The sequence below is a fragment of the Canis lupus genome, chromosome 2, assembly GCF_011100685.1.
Source record: "Canis lupus familiaris isolate Mischka breed German Shepherd chromosome 2, alternate assembly UU_Cfam_GSD_1.0, whole genome shotgun sequence".
Taxonomy (NCBI): domain Eukaryota; kingdom Metazoa; phylum Chordata; class Mammalia; order Carnivora; family Canidae; genus Canis; species Canis lupus.
Window position 1 is genome coordinate 43119688 of NC_049223.1, and position 17782 is coordinate 43137469.

General features: G+C 38.0%; 1 protein-coding gene across 1 annotated transcript in view; it reads left to right on the forward strand.

The window, feature by feature from the left end:
• MAP3K1 (mitogen-activated protein kinase kinase kinase 1) overlaps positions 1–17782 on the forward strand; it is a 78681-nt gene that overhangs the window by 19346 nt on the left and 41553 nt on the right. The gene's annotated exons all lie outside the window — the stretch shown is intronic.

The following is a 17782-nucleotide window of genomic DNA, read 5'->3' on the forward strand; positions in this document are numbered from 1 at the left end:
TCTATTTCGAGATATTTACAATTGCTTATATAGGACTAATTAGAAAAAAATAGGAACAAATGAATTTGATAAGAATTTTTCTTTGACTTCTCAAGAGTCAAGTAGCCCAACATAAAGGTGAAAAAAAAAGGTAGAAAATACTTTGAAAACCAAAATTATTCTGGTAGAAAACTTCAGTTTTCTTTCCTGTTTCAGTTAAAATGAAAAGCCTAATCAAATTGCAGTTCAAATTCAAGATTTCTTTATGAACACATCTGATTCCTTCTTTTTCCTTTCAGCTATTGTATAGGGAATTTTCTCATGTCTAGTTGAAAGGTATTTAACCTGCTGTCCAGGAGCTGATTGTGGTAGACTAAGTTTTAGCATTGCCTCACACCAGCTGGCCTGTCCCCAATACCATCTTCCCACCTCTGCAGGACATTGAGTCAAGTAGTTTAATGACTTTGAGTTTGTCCTTATCTGTGAATTGGAAATAATACCTTTCCCACTTCGAGAATTTGAGAAGATCAAATGAGATGATGGATATGAAAGTGCTTTCAAAGGGTAAAAATGAAGCACTAGGATTTAGGGTCCCAGCATTTTAGAATTCCAGAGTGCAAGCACCTGCCTCTCTAAATATCACAGTGGCATTAGAGATGTTCAGTCACCAATGGCGGCGGGGAAGGGGGGGGGGGTTGCTGAGCGAAGCCATGGAGTGCAGAGCTGGGGTGGCTGGCCAGTGCTGATTCCCCTCAGCTTGTCCTAGTTCAGCAGGGTACTCCTGTGTGCCGATCTTATTGGAAAGAGCAGTAATAATTCACTTCCTCTATGCCTGGTCCACTGGTTTCTCTCATTTAAGCCTTGCTCTGTCCTTGTGAAGTGCAGTTTTATTCCCATTTTACAAGTGAGAAAGAAGATATTGTGAGAGGTGAGATGACTTGGCAGCTATTAGGCAGTGAAGCCTGGATGTGAATTCTTTTAAGTTTGAATCCAAGACTGTGCCCTTAACTTTTATAATAATCAATCTTTCTTTCTTTCTTTCTTTCTTTCTTTCTTTCTTTCTTTCTTTCTTTCTTTCTTTCTTTCTTTCTTTCTTTCTTCTTTCTTTCTTTCTTCTTTCTTTTTTTTTAGATTTTATTTATTTATTAATGAGAGAGAGAGAGGGGCAGAGACACAGGCAGAGGGAGAAGCAGGCTCCATGTAAGGAGCCTGACATGGGACTTGATCCCCTGTCTCCAGGATCAGGCCCCGGGCCAAAGTCAGCGCTAAACCGCTGAGCCACCTAGGCTGCCCTGGTGATAACTTTTTAAATTATGTTTAGGTCTCCCAAAATATACAGGAGGCATCAGTGAAGCATGTTGATACTTTTCATTGTGATATGAAGTTCTTATAAAATAAGGACAGTTGTAAACACAAAATCTTTTTTTTTTTCCTGTGTTTACTGTCCTAGAGAAGAGAGTTGGCTCTAGGCTGCAAATGTGGTTGAATTCCTTAACACACAGACCTTTGCCCACAGAATGGGAGATGTACTTAAGGTGCGTGTGCATTAGAAGTGGTCATTGTTAACACTGGAACCTTCACCCTTAAGAGAGTGCATGCACAGACTTTGTCTCCCCTGTACCCTGTGAATAGCCCTCATTCCCATTTTGCAGTTGGTGGGAATACCTCAGAACAGCTAGCCTCTCCACACAAGTGAAGTAGTAAGAGGCAGAGTGAAAAATCTGACCCTGTTTTGTATATATACACACACACTCCCTCCTGTGCTGCTTTTCCTCAGCTTACACCTGAGTGTCCTAGAGTGTTTCAGACGTTTTGAAATCTCTTTATACCTAAATGTAGTTATTAGAACTCTTTATAAGTGAGTCCTGAAAAAAACTGTTTTCATGTCCAGTGATTTTAAATTACAGCTCAGTCAGACTTCAGCATTCTTTTAGTTGATATATTTTAATTGTTGGTTATTCCTATTTACTAATTTGTGTAAAGATGTCAATATCTAAGGCTAACATCTAATACAGAGGTACGCCTAAGTGAATTTTAATTTACTTTTTCCTTTTCTAAAATTTAAATTCAATTTGCGAATATACAGTATAACACCCAGTGCTCATCCCATCTAAGTGAAATTTAGTCCATTTATTCGCTTGTTGATATTTGTTCTCACCTAGTAATATAAGTTAACAAATACCTGCCTGCCAAGTGTGGGATCTTTAGTTTCTGTTCAGCAGGTAGCTTCTTTGATAATTAAAAGAGCTTAGTGGCTTTGAGAGAAATCAGTAATCTCCCTGACCTGTGCTTCCCCCCACCCCCACCCCCAAACAAAGGAGATTATCTTTGAGTTTAAGTATAGAAAGGCCACTCAGGTAAAAATGAAGCTCCTGCAGGGCAAGAAAAATATCTTTGCCCTTAACTGTTTTCCCCTTATTTTGTTTTCTTAAAAATAATAGTAATGTGTTTGCTGTCCTGTAAATCTTACATATGTGCTCCTTATATAAACTTACACTATCACTTCAACTCAGTCCTTGTTTACTGGTGTACTATGTACATACTGCTGTGCTAGGAACTCATTTGGGAAGATAAAGAGATGATTCAATTCTTGTGCAGTCTAGCCAGTTATTGACTACTGATAGCTAGTTTCAGGAGAGACTCTTGGAGAAAAAAAGTAGTTGTCCATTCTACATGGACTTGACAGTATTCATGTATATACTAGGTATGAGGACAGCTTCATAAATGCTGCCTGTTGATTATCCTTTTAAGGTACAAATGATGTAGGCAGTAAAGAAAAAAAATGAAGAAAGAAATACTGTTAGGCTTTAAGAAAGCCCTCTTAATAAAAATGTATGTTGGCACACACAAACACACACCCCAGAAAAAAATGAAGAATGATGCAGTGTCAAACTCTTGAAAATGATTTTATTATGTATATTTTATTTGTATACATCTTTTAAGAAAATTTCTTGTGGACAGTAAGATAGGCTTAATCTTACATCTTATTACGGTGATGATTCCAGCTTTGGGAATGAAGTTTCAAGGCTTCTCATGAGTGTTTCTAAGGATACCTTTGCTCAGCTAAACCCTGGGTTATTCAGAATCTTTCACAGTTGCTGAGAATTGAGGAATGAACTTGGTGGGCAAGTTTAATTCCTTTACAGATAGGCCCTGGCTCATTTCTGGACCTCTGAAAGAGTAGTAGGGAAACTGTAACTCAGGTTCCTCCTTCTGAGGAGTGCCAGGATTTCCTAGAAGAGAGCAGAGGAACCTGCAAAGGAGCCTGAGATATCATAAGACACACACCCGAAAGGCAGGGGAGAGGACATTGTCTAAGGAGAAAATGGTCAGCAGTAGCAGTGCCACTGGGCAAGGAAATCCAAGGGTGGCAGAGTATGTCTCCTGACCAGTTTTTGTGGAGTGAGTGGTGGGCATCCGAGCCACTGTGCTTTGTTAGGGGGTAACAAAAGTGAGGAAGCACAGGCTCCACTTGAGAAGCTAGTAGAGGACAGAAGGGGAGTGAGGGGAAGGCCTAAGGGCTAGCAAAGGCAAAGAAGCATTTTAGAATTGATTTGGTTTGTTTTTATAGAAGGCTAGGAGAGGGAAGAACGCATATAGGCTAAAGAGATGGAGGAATGAAGGTTTTGTTTTGTTGTTCAAGTAGCAAGTGCGCCTTTTTTTTTTTTTTTTGCAAGTGTGCTTTTTTGAAACACTGACATTTCTCCAGGAGGAGGCTTGGAGGGTACTTGACTGAATGATGAAGAGGAAGCCAGTCTGTGATTAAAACTTTGCCATAGTTATGAAATATGTAGATAGGCATTTTTTTCTGTGTTTAAATTATTGTAATTCATGATGTAACAAAACACTCAACAAATTTATTAAGAACTGGTTATGTGCCAGGTACTAGGACTACACCAGTGATGGAGCAGACAAAATCCCTGTTCTTACAGAGATTATGTTCTAACAAAACATGGTTGTAAGTGTGCTTGGAACCCATTTCGTGGTTTCTACATGCAGAGTTTGTTCATGTTTTATGGACTTCTCTGTGGATGGCAAGAAACACTTTTTTTTTTTAAGTGACTTTCCCGCCACAAGGGTTCAGAAGATTGTTTTTTTCCAAGCCCTCTTGGTGACTCCTTACATTTCTTGGTACTTTCCTAGAAGTAGTGTCTTTATCCCATTTTTAATTTGGTCAGCACACATACCTGACTGCTAGCCAGTCAGATTTTGATGTTTGAAGGTGTAGTGTGGCTGTGCACTTGGGGAGGTGATCCAAGACTACTTTCTTGGTAATAATAAAGTATCAAAATTTTAAAGTATTTTTAGAAAAATAGCTTAGGACAGATTTAGAAATATAACTCTAACTTATTTTGTTGCATAACTGGTAGGCTTTCTTGAAAGTGGTAGAGAGATGGTTTTTACTTGGCAAGTATGTGGTTTATCTTATCTCTGCCTCAGGTAAACGGTGACTTACTGCTTATCTATGGCTGATTGCTCTGTCATTGACAAATTATGCCCTCTAAACAATTTTTTAAGTTTTGTATCTTGTTTATGTAAACATTAAATTGTGATTGGAACGTGGTTGAGAACAGCTACTTATGTAGCGTATCCATGAAGACTTTGGCCATCTATTCAGTTCTGTTGAAGAGAAAGAACCTAGGAGTATCCCGTGCAATCTGCCATCCTGAGAATGGTTACTTGGAACAATGAACAAAATTGATTATCAAGTCTCTAGTTTCATGGTTTACATTAATTAATTCTTTTGAGTTTTATGTTTTAGTCATCTTTGTATTTTTAACACAGAGCTTTAATTGTACTATTCTCCCAAATCTTAAAATAAAATTGGCATTCTAGAAATAGATGGTCTGTTTTTCATTCAATTCCTGTGGCTTCAAATGCATCCTGCCAGCTGTATCCCCCTAAACTAGGAGAACCCAGGTTTGAGAAGTCTGGGCTTGGGGTTCCAGCACTGCCGCTTTCCTGGACACACCCCATTTATTGGCTTCCTTAGCTAGTTCCCTCAACTATGAAGGTTGCTTCATAGTAAGATGTAGTCTTACGGCTTCTGCCTCCCCTCCCAGGAACAAAACCTGTTGGGGTTTCCTTCAAGACTTCTTATTCTTATTAACCATGGGGAAATCAACAGGCATTAACAAAATAGAGTCATGGACAAGTTCCAAAGTATGGGAAGTTTTTTCACTGAAATATAGATGTCTAGGCTCATGATTCTTGGCTTCTTTTACTGGAGATGAAATCTTTCACTCCACAAGTAGTGATCCCAGCTCTGCTTTCTTTCTGCAGCCCCTAGAGATAATAGTGTGTACTTGGTTTAAACTAAGGCCTCAGTGAAGCTTATTTACATCCTAGAGATCTTTCTGGTCTGGAGGCTTTTATTGAAAAGACATTGCTTCCTCCCAGCCAGCCATGTGCAGGTACCAAGCATTATAAGCTCCATAATATTAAAATGGAAAACCAGTAAGACGTGGGCCTTATCTACAAGAAAAATAGAGCATGAGAGGAAAGATCAATCTGTTCCTTTAGTAAGCACATGTTTCTTAAGTACGTCCTGTATGCCAAGCTTTCTGCTGGGGCAAGGGACATGTTGAGACCCATTTCTGCCCTCAAAGATCATTTCTTGCCCTCACAGTCAAGTGTTGGAGACAAATAAGAGGCCATTATAATAGTGCTATTTACTCAGGATAGAGGAATCCACCCCTCACTCCAACCTCAGACTGAGTTAGAGGGACTGTGCCTGGTGGGGAAGGCTGAAAACAGCATTTGGGATAGTTTCTCTAAGGTAGAGATGACTCTAAAACTTGAGTGCTAAGGTGGCAACTACAGGGCATTGAGAGCAAGAGATATGCCTAAGGAAACTAAACAAATTTTACTTTTAATTTTTCCTTTTTCTGTATAGTAGATAAATTACGTTTTATTATCAGCTTTGTTTCATTTTTCAACTTAAAAGGTTTGAGGTTGAGTATCAGCCAGAATGGTAATGAATTGAGTCAGAGTTATTCCAGGAGAATATTCACATGCATGCTTATGAAAAAGAGACACTGCCACGATTTAAAACAGGAATAAACACAATAATACAGTTTATGTAAGTAGAGTCTTTTGCCCCATTTCCATTCAGATTTTTATAACTGAATTGATTAAAATTAGAAATGGTTATGACAATCTTTTTAAGCATATACTAAACTAAGTCATAAGTCAGAACCAGCTATTTTAAAATGAATGCAATTATTTGGTTCTACTGAATTGTAGCTTTTTGCTACAGTGAAAAGAAATTGTCATCTTTATAAACATCTCCAGAATTTTGTTGAAATGAGGGAGATATTATTTAGGTAGGCAGAAAGTAATGATTCAGACTATATCTGGGACAGGATATGTCAGAATTAATGTGCCTTCTCTTTAAAGTGATTAGTAGTGCAAATGACATCTTTGATATTAATATTCGCTTAAGTGACATTTTTAAGGAAAGAGTGCCACCTACTGAATGAAGATTTTCTTCCTTGCCTGTCATTCCATTCTAGAATGTTCAGTTTCATTTTGAATTCTTAGTTTTTTCAACAACAAATAGTTTATGCCAGCCAATAAACAAAGAATTTACGTTCATTTCTGATCTCACCATCCAATGGATTAAAATAGGGTAGCTAGTATTCTTAGGCGAATTTTGTGCCTCCAAAAGTAGTTGTAGAGAACAAAATATAAACATAAATTTCAGTACTTCACAAGTTTCAAAACCTTCCCATGATTTTAATGTATTCATTGACCCAACGGTTTTTGTTTGTTTTGTTTTAAGATGGGTATGTGTACAGTCAGTGAGTGGGAATAGGTGAGCAAATAGCTGGAAAGAAATTATTCCAAGGAATAACTGACAGGGTTTTATAAGAAACATATTACATTAGTGTACATCTAGTGGAGAGACTTCAGTAACCTTGAGAATAATATTAGTACAGACATTATTTGATCACAACTTGGCCATAGGTCGTTTGGGGAGATTGCTGAAGTCAAGTTGGAAATCCAAATACCTATTTCACAATAATCTATATGGTACTTTTGGTAGTTATTAACAAGATGTTATCTTAATAGTGAAAGGTTGAGAACATGAACAATTAGCAAGCACACCAGTAACAATTAAAAGATTTTATTTGAGAATTTTACATGGCCATTATTTATGGTTTATTGGCACATTTGTGGTGTTTGGCTTAATTTACTGCTGGGCATCAAATGTTCACAGCTTTTTCCTTTTGTTTATTGGACTATGTAAGTAGAGAGTGATTTTTTTTTTCAAGAGGAGCTAAACTGTATGACAGATTGGTGTATACTTGCTGTTGTAGAGTGATTATACAGCCCACTGAAGAATGATATTTTGGGTCAAAATCCTGAACTGAAAAACAAAAATACAGTGTAGGGTATTAGAATTTATTCCATATAAAATGTTTTTGTCATCTAATCCAGAAATGTCAAGCTTGTGTTGTAAATACCAGATTTAATAAACCACAGGTTAGTTATCATGTTTTCAGTTTAAAAAATAAATTGGCATCTAAGATAGTAGATCTTTTAAAAAGAAAAAGTTAATTGTAGTGATATCTACTCTTATATAAATAAAGAGTAATAATTGGCCAAGTGAGTGATAGGCATTCTCCGAAAACAGTTTTTTTTAAAGATTTTATTTATTTATTCATAAGAAACACACACACACACACACACACACAGAGACATAGGCAGAGAGAGAAGCAGGCTCCATGCAGGGAGCCTGATGTGGGACTCAATCCTGGTACTCTAGGATCACGCCCTGAGCCGAAGGCAGGCGCTCAACCACTGGGCCACCCAGGCATCCCCGTAACTTTTTTTTTTAATTTGAGAGAGACAGAGAGAGAGAGCACGCTCACAAGCAGGTAGGGGAGGGGTAGAGGGAGAGAAGGAGAGAGAATCTCAAGCAGACTCCTTGCCGAGCACACAGTGCTCTAACCCATGACCCTGAGATCATGACCTGAGCTGATATCAAGAGTCAGATGCTCAACTGACTGAGCCACCCAGGTGCCCCTCAGAAAACATAATTTTTAATAATACAAAATAAAACTATTTTAGCAGTAATTGGGTTTTCATCACTCCAAATGACACAGTAAATATTAATGTATCGGGCAGCCCCAGTGGCTCAGTGGTTTAGCGCTGCCTTTGGCCGGGGGTGTGATCCTAGAGACCTGGGATCGAGTCCCACATCAGGCTTCCTGCATGGAGCCTGCTTCTCCCTCTGCTTGTGTCTCTGCCTCTCTCTCTCTCTCTCCCTGAATCTGTCATGAATAAATAAAATAAATAAAATCTTTAAAAAAAAGAATTATCCAGAAGAGAGATTTAAAAAAAATATTAATGTATCCTAGATTTTCTTCATTTTAAAAAAGCAAACTATCACTTTTGTGACATAGATCAAGAAGCATTTCTGAAATGATGACATCACATGATGAAAAAAAAAAAACACAAAAACCAGGCTGTGTGGCTGCAGAGAGTTCTGGAACCATGGGAGTTATAATTCAGATTGAGCCCTTGTCTCCATTGCTGCTCGAGACTTGGCCAGAAAGCATTCATGCTTCGTTTCTCATTTCTGGCTACTACTTCACATCTTTTTTACTTACGGAACTTAAATATGCAAAAGTGGTTGTGTCTTTTAATAAAGAGAAATTTATGGTAATTTGTTTTAAAAAAAAAAAAAACAACTAGAGGAGTTTTTTTTTTTTAATTTTTATTTATTTATGATAGTCACACAGAGAGAAAGAGAGGCAGAGACACAGGCAGAGGGAGAAGCAGGCTCCATGCACCAGGAGCCCGATGTGGGATTCGATCCCGGGTCTCCAGGATCGCGCCCTGGGCCAAAGGCAGGCGCCAAACCGCTGCGGCACCCAGGGATCCCTAGAAGAGTTTTTAATGTAAAACAACCTAAAAATCCATGTTTTGTGGTCTCTTCTTTCTTGAGTTTTCCTCCTGACAGTTGTTTGACATTTCTAAGACAGCTTTGAGAGAATCTTTTAAAAACAATACTCCCCCCTTTTCATAATTAGGTTTAAACTATTTTATGATAGTGACCATTGAGTATATGGAGGCTGAAAGTTTAGTATTTCCTAGCCTAAGTTTTCACAGGGTTTGTGGATCTACATATGTACTTTGCTAATGGTGCTAATGATGTTAAGAAAGGATTCTCACATTTTAATATACTAGGAGCCACTAGTTGATAGGAGTGACAAAGAATATTTTATGCAAATAAACTATTAGGAGGTACTCTCTAGATTTAACAAATAGGGGAGTTTATGAGTCATGTTGAGCTTTCTGTTTTTTGATATTATCTTTCCCTTGCAGAACTGGAGCACATATATAGTGGCATATTAATAAATAAGTCATAATGTTCACACTGGATGACCCTAATGTATTGCCTTGTAGTCTGATCTGGTCTGGTAAATTCTGGAATTCCAGAAAGGTTATGAATTACAGACAGTCTTGTCACTGGATAATGGTACAGTTAGGACTTGACTGTGAGTTTCCAAATTCCCCAATCCTATTTTTCTTTGGTTCTTGAAGCCTCCCACAATGTGGAGAGAAGTAGTATGGCCAAAATCTTTTAAAAAGCACATGGTACTGAACATGTACAGAAAAATACAGAGGGAAAATATTAGGAAATAATATGATGAACAGCCATAAAACTTGCCTGTATTTAATAAATGTTAATATTTTATCATACTTGCTGCAGTTTGGCGTGTGAATGTATGTACTTTACAGGAATAAATACTAAACAGTTGGAGGCCTCCTTGTCCCCCTGCCTCCATCCCGGCACCTCACAGATAGCAGTCTACCTGGTAGATTTGTATAGCAATTATCTCCTAAAACTAGAAAAAAAAATTTATTTTGCTGGTTTCATCTGTTTTTCAACTAACGTATTATTTAAAAAGAAAGAAAGAAAGAAAGAAAGAAAGAAAGAGAGAGAGAAAGAAAAGAAAAAGAACCAGCATAGTGTATAAGGGGAAGGATGGGACTTTGAGGCCAAAGAAACCCAGTTTTAAAACTCAGAATTTGGGCAGCCTGGATGGCTCAGCGGTTTAGCGCCTGCCTTCGGCCCAGGGTCTGATCCTGGAGACTTGGGATCGAGTCCCGTGTTGGGATGGAGCCTGCTTCTCCCTCAGCCTGTGTCTGCCCCCCCCCCCCCTCTCTCTCTCTCTGTCTCTCATGAATAAATAAATAAAATATTTAAAAATAAAATAAATCTCAGAATTCCCACTATGAATTCTTTTTTTTTTATTAAAGATTTTATTTATTTATTCATGAGAGACCGAGAGAGAGAGGCAGAGACAGGCAGAGGGAGAAGCAGGTGAGCCCAATGTGGGACTCCATCCTGGGACTCCAGGATTACGCCCTGGGCCGAAGGCAGGCACTAAACCGCTGAGCCACCCAGGGATCCCTGACTATGAATTCTTAATCCAAGTTAATTGATCTTTCTGCAAGAATTTCTTTGTCCCCACCATGAAGTTGGTGTGCTTCATCTTGTAACCACTGTGAGAATTAGAACCACTATATGGACAACATCTAGCATAATACCTAGTACAGAGGAGGTGCTCCCTAAAGAATAGCTTTAATCAATATCATCATAAATAATAATAGTAATAGTTTTAGTAGTTACATTTATTGGGTGCTTACCATGTAATTGGGACTTTTTAAGTGTTTTATTCATGTTCATTCACTTTAAAACTGTGAGATGAGAACTATATGCAAAGGGCTTAAAACAGTGAAAGACACAGGAAAGTGGGTCATAAATATTACCTATCTCCATTTTGCAGCAGAAATTAATAGGAAATTAGGGAGGTTAACTTCCTTTTAGGCACTCTACATATATGTTAATTTATTTAATCCTACTAGTCCTCTCTATAATAGGTATTACTATCCCCATTTTACAGTGAGGAAGTTGAGATATGAGAAGTTAAACAACTTGGGCCAAAGCCACAGCTAATAGCATCAGACCTTGGATCTGAACCCAGGCAGTTTAACTCCAGAGTTCACTGCCCTTATCACTGTGCCATACTTCTTATGTATGTGGCATGACTTCTGTATCTCCCGTCCTAGAAACATATCCTTCAAATTATGTCATCTCTGGTGAATAAGACACCTTTTTGGTTTTGTTGTGTGTGCAACCCAGATTTTACTGGTTCGAGTGCCTATTGTTCCCATCAGTACTCCTAAGATATCCCACCCAGCTACCCCTTGCAATACTTTTAAACTCCCCAGTGTGGGTCTGACATGGCTCGTGAATGCATTTGGTCTGTAGCCCTGTAGCTGTCTCTGGACAGCACTGCCTCCTTGTCCATTGCCTTTACCTCCTCCTGCTACACTGGTCTGACTGCCTTCCCACCAGTTACTGCCAGGAACAAGAGTGCTCCCACTGTGCCAGAGCTCTGGGAGTTTGCAGTGAAGTGGACTTGTGCCCCGAGTCCCTTTTTTATTTCATATTCTGGGACTGTAGTCTAGGCATATGGAGATTAGAGAAAATGGCTTGTGGGTTTTTTTGTTTGTTTGTTTTCCTTTGGCTGATGTCTCATCTTCACCCAAGACCTAAGTCCATTACGAAGAGTAAGTAGACGGGCAAATTTTAGTGACAAACTCTGGCCTCTGCTAACAATTAGACGAGGCCAAGTTTGAACGTCTGACACCCACTTCTCTTAGGATGGGTTCATATTGGGTGATTTTATCCATCTCTAAAGCTGGCTGTCAAATAATCTTTTCCCCTCATATTTTGAATTTTTAGAGCATTTGTTGCACTAAAGACATGCTGAATTTTGTGATAGCTTGAGAAGTCTTGTATTAAGACAGTAAGACAGCTAGTGTTATTTCTTCTCTAGATTTTTCTTAGACATACTAACTTGAGCCAGAAAGGACTATAAAGATGATTCAGTACAGATTCCTCACAGTATATCCTCCAAACCACTACTCTATCAAAGGTGTTCTGCTAAGAGGGACTTCTGTGCCAAATAAGTGTGAGGAATGCTGTGTACCTTTTTTCCTCTCTTGGAAAATTAAGTGCACATGGGTTTTTAAATAAACCTGTTTAACTTCATTTTATCTCCTGTTTCCTAACAGCAGGATCATAAACTGTTTAGTATTTTATAGAACTTTATTTTCACCAAAGTTATATCTTTTGTCTTTTAAAATTTTCAGCCTTTTTCAGCTCCATGCCTGCCAAACCTGTTCTTCCCTTGAAAATTAGCTTCCTCGGATCTTTCCAGGACTCCCCTAGATAAAATAAAGGAGGAAGATCCATTCCATCCTTGCAATTATTTATGATATATTGAAATACTTCTATTATAACAGAGATGGCATAATATTTTCTCTGTTGTGCTAGACTGAGCACCTGGAGGGATAGAGAGCCTTTTTTATCTTTTCGTTTCTTTATCCTGTTTTGTATTTGTACATCTCTTGCCTAGCACAGAGCTTACATGTAGTAGATGTGCCAACATTCATTGAACAGAGTGGTTTTCTAGCATTAAAAAAATAGAGAAGAAAAGCAGCATTTGTCAGGAAGTCATTCTTCCTCATTCTGAGCATCCCAGTTAACATGCCTTTCCACCAGCTAGAAGGAAGTACTATAGAAATAGTATCAGCTGTTCTGCGGCATTTGAAAGAAATCATTCTCCTAGCAAAGGCTGTAAGAGGGCTTTGTGCTCTAATCCAGTGCTATATCCTCTTCTCCATTAATCTGGGAACATTAAAAACAGCTCAAGGGTTTTTATTAACATAGATGGTATTCACTCAAAATGTTATATTTTAACTGTAAACCAACTTTTCTTACAAGAAGGGAATATGTACAGTAATAGACCAATTTCCCAATTATTAGCCTTATTCATTTGATCTCTTAAGAGAATACTCAAACTGAGCTGCCATGGTTTTTGAAAAATAATGGACTCTGTAAAAATGTAGTTACACACCCAATGGAAAAGGTTCCAAAGAAAAACATACACCAGAGCTCCCAAATAACATTGATTTGGGACTTTTTGATAAAAAGCAAAATGGTGACGGAACAGCCATCCCTTCCAACAAACCCTTGCCCCTTTATCTGCTTTGTACCATGAACTATATACTAGATGGAGGACAGAACACAGTGCTTTGCTAGAAACTGTCCCACAGTAGTGGTGTAGGGAGTTCCAGTGTACTTCTCTAATGTATTGTAAAAGCTCACTATACTTACACATCATTTGTCATTTAGACATTCTCTACCCTAGACTTGTTATGTAGCACAAAAGGGGAATTCTTAAAAGGAAATACACATTTAGCCAAATACTATAAAATATTAGCATCCTTTTCCTTGCTTACTGGTCTGTGTTCAACAATTAAGGAAAAGGATGCTCATACGTCCCATTTTTTTCTCAAAGGTTTCTAAAGGTTCTTCATCAAATATCAAGGACACACAAACGAAGGAATAAACAGTGGAATTTTTAGCAGTGAATACCAAAAGAATACAAGCCTATGGGATTAAACGTTTTTGAAGCTTTCATGGGTTTTTGTTGGAAATGAATGAAAAATGGGACCATATTGGTTTTAAACTCCCTCTGTAAACATTGGCTCTCAGAAACTAGTTTACATTAAGCCTGGTAGATCTCCCAATTTGTGGTTGTGAAGAAAATAATAGCGTGAATCTTTCCCCCTGGAAAGTAGAAAGGTAGTATTATTTAGAAATATTGTTACAAAGGTCATTACTTTGATGAGTAAAAAAAGTATTTTTGAAAAATATTTAAGTAATAAACATTCCCTGGCAGCTAGTTAGCTTTTCAGTCCATTTGTTTTGTCTGTCATTGTTCACAGAATAGCATTCATTGTTTTTCTGTCAATAAGATTTTCATGTATTTTGTGAATCGATGAATCTTAGAAAATCACAAAACTCATTTCTCTCCAATTCTAGCCAATTTTGTAATTTTCACATGTCTACCATAAATATTACCATTTCAGGACACCTGGGTGGCTCAGTGGTTGCGCATCTGCCTTTGCCTCCGGGCATGGTCCTGGGGTCTTGGGATCGAGTGTCGCATCAGGCTCGCCTGCTTCTCCCTCTGCCTCTCTTTCTGTGTCTCTCATGAATAAATAAGTAAAATCTTTAAAAAGAATAAATATTACCATTTCATTTTAGTTCATAATTTATGTGACAAGTCAGTAAATTTCACTAACTTGAGTCATTATAGAACTGAAAGCATATTTCAGTTTCACTTTAGTCTAATTTGTTTTTTTTATGCCCGTACATGAGGGGTGTTACCTTGAAAAGATGTCTGCCCTTACCATCTGCTTTTTTTCTTTGAGTGTTTACAAATGTATTTTATAATTTCAAATTGCTAATATTGTAGGATTTTTATTTCTTTGCTAACTTGATTACTGACTTGACTTGTCTTATTTCCTTTAGTTTTCTTTAAATTCGTATTGCCTCTTGGCAGGTTTTAATGTCTTTTGTAGACATTTTCTTGACCAGTCATTACTTGTGATTATTATCTTATATATTATCTAGCTTGATAAAATATAATTATTTTCATTTGATATAAATTGATTTTCAGATTCATCTGTTAGTACATTTAGAAGGAAGAGTAATTTTTTCCCCCAGATTTGCATAGAATATCCCAACTCCATTACCACATGATGTCATCAGTAATGCATATTAGACTGATCTCTTTGTGGTAAATTAACTTGAATATGGTAGTTTTTAATGGAATCTGCCAGCTACATTTCTGAGAGATAGGGATGTACCAAGGAAACCTCTTAACCAAGTTTTTGCATTGCTGTTTTATATTCTTCCTGGGACTAGACAAGTGTTTGAAAGATATTTTCCATTGTATCTTTTTCTTAGTTTATCTTGTTCTTAGGCATAGGAAACACAGCCCCTTTAGTTTGATGATATTTATTCATGAATAAGCATGTCTACCTGAATGTCTAACTTTGGTGTTTTACCTTCAGTATGTCAGTAATTTTGGAAGCTACTGAAGTCCGTCCAGAAGGCTTGTGTATTAGTTACACAAGATTTACTTTTCCTGCAAAGCAGTTTTATCAAATTCATATTTGAATATTGCTATGAATATTTGTGATCAAGAGGTGCCTTTTAATCATAAAACAGTTTCGAGTCGAATTAAACAAAAATGCGGTTTATAAAAGAAAACAACCTAGAATTTTTTCTTTCTTCACTTAATAATGCATCCTCCAGGGGCACCTGGGTGACTCAGTGATTGAGCTGTTTGCCTTGGGCTCAAGGTGTGATCCCAGGGTCCTGGGATTGAGCCCCACCATCAGGCTCCCTGCAGGGAGCCTGCATCTCCCTTTGTGTGTGTCTCTGCCTCTCTCTGTGTGTCTCTCATGAGTAAATAAATAAAAATTTTAAAAAATGTATCCTCCATTCATCATGATATTGTCTTAGTTGGTAGTTTTCAATATGTTATGTACATCTAAAAATACATTTTTGGGGGATCCCTGGGTGGCTCAGCAGTTTAGCGCTGCCTTCGGCCCAGGGTGTGATCCTGGAGTTCCTGAATCAAGTCCTGCATCAGGCTCCCTGCATGGAGCCTGCTTCTCCCTCTGCCTGTGTCTCTGCCTCTCTCTCTCGGTGTCTCTCATGAATAAATAAATAAAATCTTAAAAAATAAATATAAAAATACATTTTTAAAAGATTTATTTATTTATTCATGAGAAAGACCGAGAGAGAGAGAGAGAGAGGCAGAGACATAGGCAGAGGAGAGAAGCAGACTCCTTGCAGGGAGCCTGATGTGGGACTTGATCCCGGATGCTGGCATCATGACCTGAGCCAAAGGCGGGCACCCAGCTGCTGAGCCACCCAGGCGTCCCTCATTTAAAAATATTTTTAATTGTGTCTGAATTTATAACAGTTATAATTACCAGTATAATTGGTTTCCTTACCAATCCCTTAGAGTTTATTCAAAATATTTTTTTAAGATTTTAAAAATTTATTCATGAGAGACATACAGAGGCAGAGACACAGGCAGAGAGAGAAGCAGGCTCCCTGAGGGGAGCCTGATGTGGGACTCGATCCCAGGACCCTGGGATCACACCCTGAGCCAAAGGAAGATGCTCAACCACTGAGCTGCCCAGGCGCCTCATGGGGCTTGAGCTTAAACCCCAAGATCAGGAGTCCCATGTTCCACTGACTAAGCCAGCCAGGTGTCCCAAAATACGTTTTTCTTTTTAATTCACTTGAATTCTCTAGAAGGAGCCTATGAGGCATGTAGTTTACTCTATAGACTAGGTCATAGGTAATTGACTGCCAAAAAAAATTCCATGTGGAGTTGCTACCTTTATAAATACTTCGATGGTGGGGTGGCTGGGTTTTGGACTTGGTTAAGTGTCCAACTCTTGGTTTTGGCTCAGGTCGTGATGTCACGTCAGGTCATGAGATCGAACCCTGAGTGGGGCTCTTTGCTCAAGGTAGAGTCTGCTCTCTCCTCTCCTTCTGCTTCCCCTCTCTAAAATAAATAAATCTTTTTTTTTTTTTTTTAAAGAATGCTTTGATAGGTATTGTCTAATAACTCTGCTTTTTTGGTAAACTCCCTGTTACTGTATTTGCACAATGACTAGTAAGCTAATATTTTACAGATTACTAATTTAGAAGTCAAAACCTTTTGAATATTCTTCTTGTTCTCTTTGAAATTGTTTTTATGTCTAAGAGACACTATGGTAGAAGTTATGGGTTAAATGTGCTATGTGTGTCTGCTGATACAACTTCTGCACAGTGTTATTTCCCAGATACTTGTTTATTAGAAGTGATAGCCAACTACTTCTGACTGAATCAGCAATTGTTTGTGGAGTCCGTGGATGCTCTCTTGGTAGCTGCAGAACATGCCAGGGGAAAGGTCCTGCCCTCAAAGCACTTGCACTTTCCTTGTCTAGGTTGGCTTAAGTCAGCTAGTTAGCAAATAGTTACAGTATGATTACCCATTAATATATTATGTTGGTTTAATTCTGATTAATTTCATATATACTCTTCATGTTTCTATACTATATTCAATTTTTCAAAATTGCTGTAATTTTTGCTGAATATCTTTAATCTTAAAACCTGGATTAGGTGACATTTTAATAGAAACTAATCCATGATATCAGATACACTAATTTTTAATATGTACAGATAATTTGGAATAATTTTTTTAAAGATTTTACTTATTTGTTTGTGAGAGATATAGAGAGAGGCAGCAGAGACCTAGGCAGAGGGAGAAGCAGGCTCTGATGTGGGACTTGATCCTGGGACTCCAGGATCACAACCTGAGCCAAAGGTAGACGCTCAACTGCTGAGCGACCCAGATGCCCCTGGAATAATTTATAAATAGGAATCAATCAAAACACTGAGGTGGTATTACACTACTTACAATCATTGCCGACAATAAGTTATATTATCGTCTTTGTTATTTGGCTTCCATATTATTTAACTTTTGATGTTGTTAATTAGAACATGAGATTTTGAGGGGGAGATTCTGTGCCTGTATCTCTCGAAGGACTAATTAGGAAGATTTGTGTAATACTAGAAATAGCTGCCCCCCCATAAAGACTTCAGATGGAAATTCCACATATTATAAAACTGATTATACCATGGCCATATCCATATTAAGAAACCAGTAGTCCTTTGTTGTGCCAAAGAAAATGGCTACCCCTTATGGGGAAAAAGAAAAGCGATTGCATGTTTCTCATTGTAAATAAATAGCTGTGCCACTGTGAGTTCTCAGGGTCAAATATTACTGAGCATAAGTTGGAATAAAATCTTTTGGGGACTAATTATCATACATACGTGAGCCATTTCATATACCATTAC